A 14,305-nucleotide genomic window follows, 5' to 3' on the forward strand; every position below is an offset into this window, starting at 1 on the left:
CCAAAAGGATTAAAATGGCATGTAATTTTACTTTATTTGACAAGTAGTTGTCTTAAAATGTGAGACTTGAGGCTCCTGGGAGTCAATTATAAAACCTGTGTGGCTATCCTCATGGACAGTCTTCAAATCAGGTAGACCTTTGCCATTTGAGAAAACAAGAGCTCAAGAGCTTTTCTCATCCTTGCCCAGAAGACTTCATAGTCATTGTAGTGTGGACACAAATAGGCTCCTGTTCTCTTTCAGAGCAAATGTATTATCTCTTGGTTTCTGAAACATGAAGCCATTTAGGTAACAAAACACTGCCACTGAGAAGGAGCCCAGGAACAGAAAGATGCCCACCCCCCAAGATAGCACTTTGTCTCCTTTACTACACAACATATGGTGCATTCTGCTATCAATATGAACAACTGTGAGTAGGTCAGAGACAATCAGATAAAGAATTCAACATCTACTGTCACATTATGATCTTCTGCTAGGGAAGAGCAGCCCCCCTTCTAGACAAGTTTTATTACCAGTCTTGGATACTTTGGGGAGCCAGAGAGAACCAAGAGCACAGCAATTCAACTTTTTAAAAAATATTTATTTAATTTCTTTATTCCCTTTTGTTGCCCTTGTTGTTTTATTGTTGTAGTTATTATTGTTGTCGTAGTTGTTGGATAGGACAGAGTGAAATGGAGAGAGGTGGGCAAGACAGAGAGGGGGAGAGAAAGATAGAAATCAGCAGACCTGCTTCACCGCTTGTGAAGCGACTCCCCTGCAGGTGGGGAGTCAGGGCTCGAACCAGGATCCTCATGCCGGTCCTTGTGCTTTGCGCCACCTGCGCTTAACCTGCTGTGCTACAGCCCAACTCCCTCAACTTTTTTTAAATTACACTGCAATTTTTAATATTTTAAAGACATCATAAAAACATAATATAATCACTTTTTTAGGCACAGCTACAACCCAATAATATCATCATATTATGCTATTGTCATGGGACTATATTTCCACATTTTCCCAAGACAGGTATCAGTAAGCCTCATCTTCCATTAAATCACCATGTCTGTCCACCAGAAGGCTCCAGATCTCCAATCCCCTTAGTTTCTACTCCTAGAGGTCAGATAATTGATATGATTCTCATGGGGTGAAAACTCAGGGATCAAAAAGGTTGGTTCCTTCTTGAAACTCTAGAAGAGAATTAATTTCCTTACATCTTCCAAAACATTAAAGCTTGTCTTTGTTTCTTGACTTGTGGTCTTATATCACATAGCTTTTCCTCTCCCTGCTTCCACCATTTCATTGCTTTCTGCCTTCATTGACCTTTGCTTTGTTTTCATTTTAATTAGTAGTTTAACAGTTTTAAACAAAATTTTAAGATCCTGAGGGGATAATTTCACACGCACACATGTTGTGCATAAGTCATCACACCCTTCATCAAAGTTCTTTGCTCTCCTTACAAGGAAAAGACCCTTGAAATTATATTTTCTTAATGTCTATATTGGGTTAATTCAGAATAATCTCCCTATATTTTACCCTTAACTCAATCACAAAGGCAAGTTATTGTTTGCTATAGAAGACCATATTAGAATATGAACATATTTGAGGGACACTACTGAATATAATTCATAACTCATGGCTTAGGGGTATGGAGGCTGCCATGTATATTACAGGATACTTTATTTTTATCAACATTATAAGTGACTAGATATTTAAGAGAAAAATGACTCAATATACTATCTGTGTGAAACAGAATCCCTCTCTCAACATTTTCTCATCCACAATGAAAAAAATTACTATATGGTTTAACTGGTCCTTTTGATATTTGGACATTTAACTAGCATGAAATAGATATGTGCACCAACTGGAATTTTTTATTACAATGTTACCTGAAGTAGCATTGCATTATAACATTGTATGTTTCAGATTGAATCACTAAAATCAGAAAGTACATTAGACCTATCACTGAATGTCCTCTACTGCCCCCTTTGTTCTGATTTATCTATATGTTTTTCTCCCTTCTGTTCAATAATGATCTTATAGTCTAAAAGTTCATGTTTTGTTTCATCTAGTTTATCTGTCTGTTTTCTCTATATACTACATATAAATGAAGCCATGTAGTGTTTGTTTTTCTTCACCTGGCTTATTTCACTAAATATTCTCTATATCCATCCATGTTGTTATAAATAGCAAGTGTTAAAGTCAATTAGTATTTCATTTTTAATATTTTCTATGTCCATCCATGTTGTTATTAATAGAAGGGGCTGAATACAAATAGTATTTTATTTTTTATACCTGCCACATCTTTATGTATCAATCAATGACCACACAGGTTTTTTTTCAGTACTTGCATACTATAAATAACACTGAAGTAAGTAGGGAAGTGCATCTTTGAACTCTGAAGTGGTACTTTTGTATTGTGGGGTTAAATACTTAGAGTTGGAACAAGTGGATTACATACAAATTCTTCTTACAATTGTTTGAAGAATAAAATCCATATTGCTTTACATAGTGGCTGTACCAATTTACATTCTCACCAATATCCAATTGTAAAATTTTAAAATAATAATAACTTAAACAATGATACATATGAATTATTGGAAAATAATATTGAATGGCAAACTCATTAAGAAGTAATGAAATTAATGGTCCGGGAGGTGGCACAGTGGAAAAAGCATTGGATTTTCAACCATGAGGTCCCGACTTCAATCCCCAGTAGCACATGTACTAGAGTGATGTTTGGTTCTTTCTCTCTTCCTATCTTTCTCATAAATAAATAAAGAAATAATTTTTAAATAAATAATGAAATTAAATTTAACAACTATCAATGTGTTGCCATCACTGAAAATGCATATTTTTAATAATTTAGTCCTTATTCTAGTCCCCTAGAATGTAGTAACATAATGTAGTAAATTAGTAAAAATAACCTTATAAAATAAGTGCTATAAGAAATTGAAAGTGTGCTTCACTTTGTGACTATAAGGATAAAAAGCGTTAATTCAGACTTTTAGGAAGAGAATTAAAACAATGATTTTTTTTTCAGTATTTTGTGATTATATGTGAATGGACTCAATTACACTACAAATTAATTATTTAAGAATTATATATGAACTGGTGAAATAGCTCACTCAAATAGTGAGCCTGGTCTCCATTGCATTGAAGGTAGCTTTGGTTCTGTGATATTTCTGCACTCTTCTCTCTCTCATTTTTTCTCTCTCTCTCTGCCTTTTTGCTTCCCTGCTTCTTTCTTTTAAAAATTATATTCATAGATCAAAAGACACAAACCAAAACGAGAGAAATAAATATAAATTTATAATTCCATTATAACTGCTGGTAAGATGTTACTTAAACATATTAATTCCATTGGTAGCACACTGAATTAGAAATTATCCTCCTTAGTACTGAGTTTGTATTAACTTGATAAATAATTAGTATACCTTGAAAACTTACTAATTTTGTTACAAGTTGTGATCATGGAAGATTATTTATTTATGTAATATTCATAGACTACAGGTCTTGACTTTTATAAAGCTTTCTAAAAATCTTCAACATTGCTCATTCTTAATTTCAGCTTTTTTTCAAGTATGCCATTTCATCTTAGTTTTTATGTCAATTAGATCATCAAAATCTGACTTTAAAACTTCTATCTTCTATAAATCTTCCAAATTACAACTCTCTGTGCAAAAATGTCAGTCCTGTATTTATGTACTAAAAAATAAATGTTATGCCTCATAATGTTTGTACATTTTCTGGTAGCATCTACTTCATCGATTTGCACATAGTAGGCACCTAATGAATGTATTTAATCATTGTTTCAAGGATCCTACAAATGCTTGAGTTTGTAGCACACAGAATTACTACATGATAGGATTTAATATCTCCATGCTCCTTGCTCCTTCGGGGAGACTGAAATGTGTGTTCAAAAAGCCAGCTAAGTGTTCAGTTTTCTTATCATAATTCCTCTTAACAACTGTGTTCCAGTTCTAAAATTATTTGATTCTTGCCAAGATCTTATTTGGAGAAGCTGCAAAATTCAATCCCATTTTACCAAGCCATATAGTTCCCTCTTCAACATTTTTTTTCTCTCATGTGTATTAACCCCTAAGCCCCAGTGATTCAGTGCAACAAAAGGTTTATTTCTCAATCATCTTATGTCCCCATAGGTGGCAGGAGGGACAGGATCTTCTCCATGGGCAGGGATCTGCTCAGGGGTCCAATGAGCTCCATCACTCCTCAATCTGGAAAGAGTCTGAGGGTCTCATGCTGCATATTAATGTTTCTGTACAGAAAGAGTCTCTTACACTCCCAGCTAGTAGCCAACCTTTGCTCACAGCCCCACCTAATGTTGAGGAACTGTGTAATAAGAAGCATGTCAGCAGTCAGTCAAGTGTTACCTTTTCTACAAGGCAGTGTGTCACTACAGAATGTAGTCACAGTGTAGTGACAGCATGTGCTATCTCCCTTACTGATAATTTCCAAATAAATCCTAAATTTTTTAATTCCAAATTTCAAGTTCAAAGTATTCAGCCCTGAAGTACATTTTCACCAAAAATGACCTGTTTTAATCTGTTTTCATTTCATGCTGTGTGTCTTGCTTAGGCAAAAAGAACTCATGTAACTAATGCTTCCTTTCAGAAATGCCATTTACCTTATTCATTGTTCAAGGAGCCTGCATCTTCCAGGATCTTTTTTGGAAATATCATAACCACATAATTATACACCTTGCTCAGAAATGAGCCCTGCCCATTACCCTTTGTCTGACTATGATTAGATTGTTAGCCTCAACATAGTTCTACCTCACCTTCTCTTTCATCTTCTTTTTCTTACTTTAGAATCTAACACTGTGTTGACTCCTCTGCCCTGTTGTTTATTATATTCATCTGTTCCTTGTAACTCACTGGCTCTTGTTATCAACAGAATCTACTTCTAGAAATGACATGCAGTTGAGATTCTGGAGTCAAGAGGAGGAGGCAGAGATGTCTCCCCAAGGATGGAGGAAAGTTTGGCTTTTGTTTCATTGATTTATTTGTTCATTTTTTAAAAAGACTTCACATAAAAAGTGCCACTGGGGACAGCTCTTGACCATGAGTAAGGGCTGACTAAATAAGAGAGTAACTCTGTTAGTTATGACATAAGATAAGCTCCCCTACAGCAGAGCAGGGACACAGTCATGCCTATGCATTAAAAATGATCACTCTCTTGTGGGGACAAAGGATCCTTCCTATAATGCTGGTGGGAATGTAAACTAGTCCAACCCCTATGGAGAACAGTCTGGAGAACCCTCACAAGGCTAGAAGGGACCTTCCTTATGACCGAATAATGCCTCTCGTAGGGATATAGCCTAAGTCAGGCACACCCATCCAAAAAGATAAGTGTACAACTATGTTCACAGCAGCACAATTCATAATAGCCAAAACCTGGAAAGAACCCAGGTGCCCAACAACAGATGAGTAGCTGAGAAAGTTGTGGTATATATACACAACGGAATACTACTCAACTATTAAGAATAATGAATACAACTTCTCCAATCCATCCTGGGTGGAGCTAGAAGGAATTATGTTAAGTGAGATAAGTCAGAAAGATAAAGAGGATCATGGGATGATATCACTCATAAAAAGAAGTTGAGAAAGAAGAACAGAAAGGGAAACACAAAGTAGAAATTGACTGAGTTTGAAGTATTGCAACAAAGTGAAAAAAAAAACAACTCTGGGGGAATGGTCAAAGAAGATTTTCAGCTCCACTATAGGGGGTAGGGGGTAGGGGGTAGGGACACAGACCTGTGGTGGTGGGAATGATGTTAACATACATTAACGTATAGTCATAAATTACTATTTAATCAATATAAGAGGGGATAATAGATTGTCTCAAATTTTCTGATGCATAGACCCCAGTTATGAGTATATATTCTTTCAGTATAAGCATTTACGGTTTTAAACTGGTAACCTGATTGAATTTTAATAGTGGGCTTAAATTGTTAATACATTTCTAATAATCACTTATTTTGAAATATTAAATCACCTAAAATCTTAGACCAGGGAGACCAGAAACAACCAGTCTTGTCAGTATATAAGATAGTTATTTGTAAATAGTATTAAATGACATAAATCATGGTAAAATCTTGTGTGGTATAGTAAATCCTAACAGTAGTGTTTTCAAAATCAATCAAATTCCCACTTAGTTATAACAAAAAGTATCTATTGCCTTCTTAAACTCTAAGACAGCAGGAGTCTTACCCATTCTCTATAAAACCCATATTTCTCCAGTCCTGGAACCTCTTGAATGTGGCTCATTTTCCTTCAAGCTTCTTTTGATCCATACCATTTGATACTGCATCTGCTCATCTCAACCAAATCAATGCAACCAGTACCACCCTGACATGTTTCACTTCAGACACTGTCCAGAGACACCAGGTGTGGGATGTCAACCATTCAGCTCCATTACTCTGGTGAGACCTTTCCTAGCACATAGCACATACTTCAGGTGGTACACTTCCTAACAAAGCCTCAACCTAGATATAGACCAGGGCCCATGGGATAGGGCACATGTGCATATGTATCCATAAGTAAGGGGAAAATATATACCTTAAAGTAAAAGTGCACAATAGTTTGCAGTGACTCAATCAGTGAAGCAAGAAAGATCTAAAAAAGATACCATCAAGTACTTAAATTATTTTCTACTTAAAGCTTCAACTAAATATTTCTACTAAATATTTTCTACTTAAATACTCTCCTCACCTACTTACTATTTCACTTCCCTCAATCACTCTAAGGCTAACCTTGTCAGATAAAGTAAGGACTACAAAAGCTGGATAAGGGCAAGAGACCGGAACACTTTAACGATGGTCCTTTTGGTCACTACCAGGCTACCTCATCATCCAGGGCCTTAGACAGGGAATCTTGAGATTTCCACATAGATATGATGGTCCTAGAAGGATCTAACATAGATAAGATGGTCCTAGAGGGATCTAACAGATCCCTCTCACCACCCTCACTGGTCATCTCCATCAGGAACAGCATCATGGACCCTCCTCCTCTGGGCCTCTACAAGACCTTGCTCTCAAAGTGAAACAACAATGATAGGAACTGCCCCAGTCTCTGAAGGGAAGCTGGATCAACTACTCTCCCACTTGAGAAAGACAGGTCCTGAAATGAGTGCAGCCTAGAATGTTCCTAGCTATGATCACAGAGTGTGAGCTCAGACGGACAGGGATGCAGAGGTTGCACAAACTCCTATGCTGAATATGGGCCCCAGATCAGATTGATGGGGTTTAGAGTTAACAATATTTATATACTTTTCCCATATTTTGGAGCTATTCTCTTTCCTAATCCAGTTTTCTTGTCCTATTCCCAACTCTGACACCATTTCTCTAGACAATACCTTTAGCCTACCTGAGTGTTAGCTGTCAGGCCCAGGCGAAAATTAGTAAAATCATAGGCACCTTAGAATACACCTAAAATAGACTTCCTGGCTTTTTCCAAAATGGAGACAACAAATATCGACTCACCTGCTCTACTCTTATCTTTAGGTTGCTAATCATTAAATAATTTTTTCTGCTTTATATGTTAATGCTTTTCAGCCACCAAGCTGCAGATGCTACCATGATGCCAACTGGACTTCCCTGGACAGATGACCTCACCAATGTGTCCTGGAACCCCACTTCTCCAGAGCCCTGCCCCACCAGGGAATGACAGAAGTAGGCTGGGTGTATAGATCAACCTGTCAACACCCATGTCCAGCAGAGAAGCAATTACAGAAGCCAGGCCTTCCACCTTCTGCACCCCATAATGTTCCCAGGTCCATACTATAAAGGGATAACAAAATAGTAAAGTTTCCAATGAAGGGAATGGGATAAGAGCTCTGGTGGTGGGAATTGTGTGGAACTGTACCCCTTTTATCCAATGGACTTCTCCATCATTATTAAATCAATGAAAAAAATAAAAGAAAAGACATTTTAAAAAATGACCCTTCTTGGGGTTGACACTGGTACACCCACTTGAGTACACATTTTACAATGCACAAGTACCCAGGTTGAAGGCCCTCATCAACCCAGGTTGAAGCTGTGCAGGTGGTAAGTAAGTGCTGCAGATATCCCATATCTCCTCTGACCTCTTGATTTCTTTTCCTCTATCCTATAGATAAATAAGTAAAAATTTTTAATGATCCCCTTTCTGGTCTGCATGGGGCACAGGCCAGAGGGGGAAGGTCTGAAGACCAGGTAAACAATGAGAGCTCTGAAATGATGGTCTTAACAAAAGATGGGCACATTCCTATATTACCATATTTATTCAGCTTTACTAACTGATTATCAGCCAGAAATAAATGTAATAACCATGGAGTGGTATCAGCTAGGAATGTTTCATCTTCAAGTAACAAAATCACCTGCATAATTGCAGTTTAGATAAATAAAAGTTCTCTTTTATCACATATGTATGCACAAATCCATCTTTTCAATCCTTGGATTCCACCTAAGCCAAATGAATTAGCATCTCTAAGGGATGGTATTGCCACAGAAATCATCTACTCACTGATTCCTTTTCTCCCCTTCCGTGTCTCATTTCTTCACTCTTTCATATGGCTTCCTGGGATCACCTCCCAACTAAATTATTTGGACCTAAGTCTTTGTTTCGGTGTCTGATTTGAAAGATGTGAATAATATTAGTGCCTATAATAATGCAGGATTATTGAAATTGTACTTTAAAAGAGAGAATATGTGAGGTGTGTTATTTGCACAAGCCCAGCCCTCCTACTAGCATGCCTCTAGTCCATACATAGGTGCAGCTACCCTCTTCTCCTACCACTCAGATCAGCTGAAATACCACATCCTGAAAGAGGTCCTGATATCACCTAATGTCTTGTTTGTGCATCTTTCTCACATTTTATTGCTTTTTTTATTTCTTCATACTCAAAATAACTGTGACTGTGTTTACTTACTTCAATTGTCTCCTCCCAGCAGAACAAAAGTCCCTAGAGGCAGATATTCTGACCTGCTCATCAAGACTTACTGATATAGCACAGTGTCTGACCCATTATAGAAGATCCAACATGTATTTCTCCTTATTTGTTTATTTATGGGTTTAATGCATTTATTTATTTACTATGTGGTGTTGGGTACTAAACTCAAAACCTCACACCTGCACAACACCACAGAATGGCCTCCTAACTCAATCCTTTTGTTGATGTTGTTCCTTAGAGACAGGGACAGCAAATGCAAAGAACAGACATCAAAGCATTATTCTAGCATCCACAGAATTCCATGGGTGATGTCCATGGCACTCCCATGGGTGCTGAGGATTAAATCCTGGGCCTAAGGTATATATACTTATGATATATATGTGGATTTGTAACAGTTTTTCTAAATTTCCAAATGAAGAACAAATAGGGCAGTGTTGAAGTTAGAAGCCTATAGTAGTAATCAAAATAATGACATTCAAAGAAAACCACAACCTTCAGATATGACACTTTAAATTGCAAAAGAAATAATGCGCAAGTAATTAAACCTTAAGATAGGATATGCAGCCTAGATTATCTAGGTGGACCAAATATTATAAAGTGAAGCTTTAAAAGTCAACAGTGTCTTCCAGCAGGTTTCAGACAAGGAAATTAGAGAAATGCAAAGCCTGTGAGTGACTCAGAGAGTGGAGCCAACTTTGAAGATGCAAAGCAAGAAACCTGTGTAAACAGTCAGCAAGGAAAAAAGAACCTCAGTCTTACAACCACAGGGAACTGAAATCAGTCAACAACTTGAGTGAGACTGGAAGTCAACTCCTTCCCATAGTGCTCAGAAATGAAGCTGAACCTTGAGAGACAAGGGATCAGCTTTAATAATTTCTGAGTTAACCAAACAGTAAGCTAATAGTTGGATGTGATTTATAACTGCTATGTTTCTGAAGAAAAAAAAAAGCCGTAGTAGTAATAGAGAACCATATTACCTACTCCTAAAATTCTCCCTTTGGTGAGCTAGGGCCAAAGAAAAAGAAAGTGACCCAGAGGCCCATGAATGGAGAGTAATAGCAGAAATGTAAGAAAATTCCTGAAATAAAGATGTAGCTCTCAGGCCAGAGAAATAGCTCGCAGGTAAGGCACAAATCTCATCATACATATAGCCCAGGTTCAAACCCCAGTACCAAAAAAAAAGGTACTATGGCACTAGGGAGAACTCTGCTTTTGTGGAGTCTCTCCTTCTCTGTCTCTCAAACTGAAAAAGAAACCTAGAGTGGTGAAAGTATTGATTTGTAAGGTTCAGGCTCCTACACGCACACACACACACACACACACACACACACACACACACACACACAGAGAGAGACAGAATACTAAATAGCTGTAATAAATGATGAAATCTCTTTTATACATACAGTCTAGATAGGACATGAACATGAAGGAATCATACTGAAATAATCCAGAAAGAGAAACATCAGATGATTTATTCATAGGTAGGGCCTAAGAAACCAAGAAAAGCAAAACACAGGTTAAAAATTAGGGTAGATATGGTCTAATAAAGCAGATCTAAACTTTAAAGGAGGACGGTCAGAAGTGGCCAAAAGGGTATTGGCATCTGAGGGGGGTAGGCATGGCATATCTGGGTAAGTGCACATAGTACTAACATGCAAAGACCCTCACAAGGACCTGGTTTCCAGTCCCTGCTCCCCGCCTGCAATGGGTATGCTTAAGGAGTCATGAAGCAGGCCTATGAGTGTCTATCTTTCTCTCTCCTCTGTCTCCCTCTCCCCTATCAATTTCTCTCTGTCCTATCGAATAAAATGATGGGAGCAAAAAAGATGGAGGGGAGAAGGATGATGAGAAAAGGGGGGGAAGTGGTCACTAGGAGTGGTAAATTCATAGCACCAGAACTGAGCCCCAGAAAGTGGAGGCAAAAATTAAAAATTTGAAAAATATTTTCAAAATAAGGGTATTAACATCTCAATACACCATGGTGGATGTAAGATGTTAGATAGCACTTTTAGATGCAGACATCTACCATGGAATAAGAAACTGTGCATGTGTATTAAAACATTTAAAAATGGAGAGGTAGCATAGGACCTTGCCCTCAACATGGATCAACGATAGAGAATGTTCCATCCTCCAAAGGGAGGATGGACAACATATTCTATGCTACACTTGAGGAAGATGGGTCCTGATATTGGGGCAGCTTGGAACATTTCTATGCCTAACCACAGAATGTGAGCTCAGATCTACAGGGATGCAGAGGTCACATAGGCTCCTAAGCTGAATATGGGCCCCACATCAGATCACATCAAATCAATGGGGTTTACATTCAACAATATTTATATACCTTCCCCATGTTCGGGAGCTACTCTCTTCCCTGATCCAGCTTTCTGGTCCTTTTTCCAGCCACAATATCATCTCCCCAGACAATAACTTGTATCCACCTGCATATCAGATTTCAGGCTCAGGGGGAAAAAGAAAGCTAGTGTAGCCACAGCCCTTTAGAATATAACTAAAATATGCCTGCTAGTGTGGAGATTAGAATGTGGAGATGAGAAACTGTTACTTCTTAGAGACTGTTACACTGAAACCAACTGCTACTTGTTAGAGACTTTTACATTGAAACCAACAGTTCCTTGTTACAGCCGGTAAAGCCGTTACAGCGGTTAAAGCTGTTAAACTGAAACCAACCGCTCTTATTCTGTACTATAAAAAGCCGAGAGCAACAGTGTTGCGGGGTCATCTGCAGCAGACTCTCCCCTTGTGTGGAAGGGTGTCAGCGACCCAAGCTTAAACTTGCTAATAAAAGCTCTTGCTATTGCATGTGATGCTGGTCTTCCTTGTGTGAGATCAGGACTCGAACTTCTGGGCACAACATTTGGGGCCTCGTCTGGGATCTCCATCTCACTAAAGGAACGCCAGCCTCACTGAGCCCTCAGGACCAGTCTATCTGTAGCAAGAGACCCTTGGAGTCAAAGGCAGACATGCTGGGCGGCTCTGGGTCCAGGGCCCTGAGAGACATCTCACGCCCTGCTGTAGGGGATTGGATCCCCCTCGCAAATATGGAAGGGGAGAGTGGGTCACGCCCATGAAGCAGTGAAAGGCTGTCCTCCCATCTGTAGGGAAGCAGCGAGAGTTGTCCTCCCATCCATTGGTTCAGAGTGTTGGTGGCTTGGCCTCGAGAGTTTTCTTTAAAAATGTTGTTGTCTCTGTATTCTCTTTGTGTGTGTTGTCTCTGTATTCTCTTTGTGTGTGTTGTCTCTGTATTTTCCTTGTGTGTGTTGTCTTTGTATTCATTATCAGTTTTGTCTTTCTTAAGTCCAAAGTAGAGTCAGGCTATTTTGACTCCTCTGACTATGGTCCTGGATCATTTCAAAGAATTCAAACAGAGAGCTCACAATTTAAGTCTAGGAGTAAAACAAGACCGGATGATCACTTATTGTCAAGATAAGTGGCCAACCTTCTCTACTGGTTGGCCCCCAGAAGAAACATGGAACATACCTACTATCTATGCTACCAGAGACATCTTCAGACACCCAGGATACCCGGATCAGATTTCTTATATCCTTATTTGGCAAGATCTGGTAGAGAATTCCCCCTCTTGGCTAAAACCTTTTCTTCCTCCACAGGGTTTGAGACCCACCATTCTTGCTTTAAAGAATTCTCATCATCAGCCTACTGCCCCCTCCGTGACCCCTCCCATTTCCCCCTCTTACCCTATTTTCCAAGGTGGTCCCAAAGTAGACGTCCTAGAGTACCCTCCTCCCTACCAGCCTCAACTTCCCCCAGCTCCACAGGAACCCCCAGCAGCAGGCCAGGACTTACGGAGCCCTCCTCGTACAAGAGCCTGTATAGCCCAGAGAACCCCTGATTCGGTGGCCCTGCCCCTCCGAGCCCTAGGACCCCCCCCAATGAGAACGGCGAACAATTGATGCAGTATTGGCTGTTTTTCACTAGTGACCTTTATAATTGGAAAATGCAGAACCCTAAGTTTTCAGAAAAACCAGCAGCACTCATTGACCTGTTAGATTCTGTTATTTTTACCCATCAGCCAACCTGGGACGACTACCAGCAGCTTTTACAGATTCCTTTTACCATGGAAGAAAGAGAAAAGATCCTCTTGGAAGCCCAAAAACTCATGCCTGGGGTAGAAGGGAACCCCACCTTAAACTCAGCCCTGATAGATGCCACCTGGGATTTTAACTCACCTGAAGGTAAAGAGAAGCTCCGGGTCTATTGCCAGACTCTAATGGGAGGTCTCCAGGCGGCTGCACACCAACCCACCAATTTGGCCAAAATTAGTAATGTGCAACAAGAAAAGAAAGAAACCCCAGCTGCCTTTTTAGAAAGAATCATGGAGGCATATCGAATGTTCACTCCCCTAGATCCAGAAGCTCCAGAGAATAAGTCAGCAGTAATTATGGCCTTTGTAAACCAGGCAGCCCTTGATATCCAAAAAAAAAAAAAAAACTCCAGAAAATAGATTAGCAGATAAATCTTTACATATACTACTGGCAGTAGCAGAGAAAGTCTTTAACAACCGAGAGACCCCTCAAGAACTCCAATTACAGACAAAGACAGCAGCTAGCGAGCGACAGACTCACAACCTCACTAAGGTATTGTGGCAGCTACCGCAGAACACCCTAGGTGGAAAGGCCCATTTCCCCCATGGGTTTGAAAAGAGCAGAGGTCCATACAGGGAGGGAGAAAAGAAGCTCCTTAAAGATCAATGTGCATATTGCAGAGAGATGGGTCACTGGGCCAGAGAGTGTCCAAGAAGAAAAAAAAGACAGAAAGACACTGGGGGCAATAAGACAAAAATCCTAGAACTAGACGAGCTCAGTGACTAGGGCCGACAGGGTTCGGGGTCCCCTCCCTGAACCCAGGGTAACTTTAAAAATAGAGGGAAAACCTGTTAGCTTTCTAGTAGATACGGGGGCTCAGCATTCAGTGTTAACCCAGTCCATGGGAAAACTATCCAAACAAAAGACCTGGGTACAAGGAGCAACTGGCATGAAACAATATTCCTGGACTACTCAGAGGACTGTGGACTTGGGGAAGGGACAGGCATCTCATTCTTTTATGCTTATTCCCGAATGCCCTTACCTCTTTCTTGGGAGAGACCTGCTTTCTAAGATGGGAGCAACTATTACTTTCCAATCCCAAGGACCAGTAGTTATGACCACTGACTCCATGCCACTTCCTATCCTTACCTTAAATTTGGCTGATGAATACCAACTTTACCAGAAACCCAGCCCTTCAAAACCTCCTCCCCAGATGATAGTCTGGATGAATAAATTTCTACTTTCATGAGCCAAAACAGGAGGGATGGGTCTGGCAGAACACCAGGCCCCCATCTGGATAGAACTCAAACCTAGGGTAG

Source organism: Erinaceus europaeus, chromosome 10, assembly GCF_950295315.1.
Source record: "Erinaceus europaeus chromosome 10, mEriEur2.1, whole genome shotgun sequence".
NCBI lineage: Eukaryota > Metazoa > Chordata > Mammalia > Eulipotyphla > Erinaceidae > Erinaceus > Erinaceus europaeus.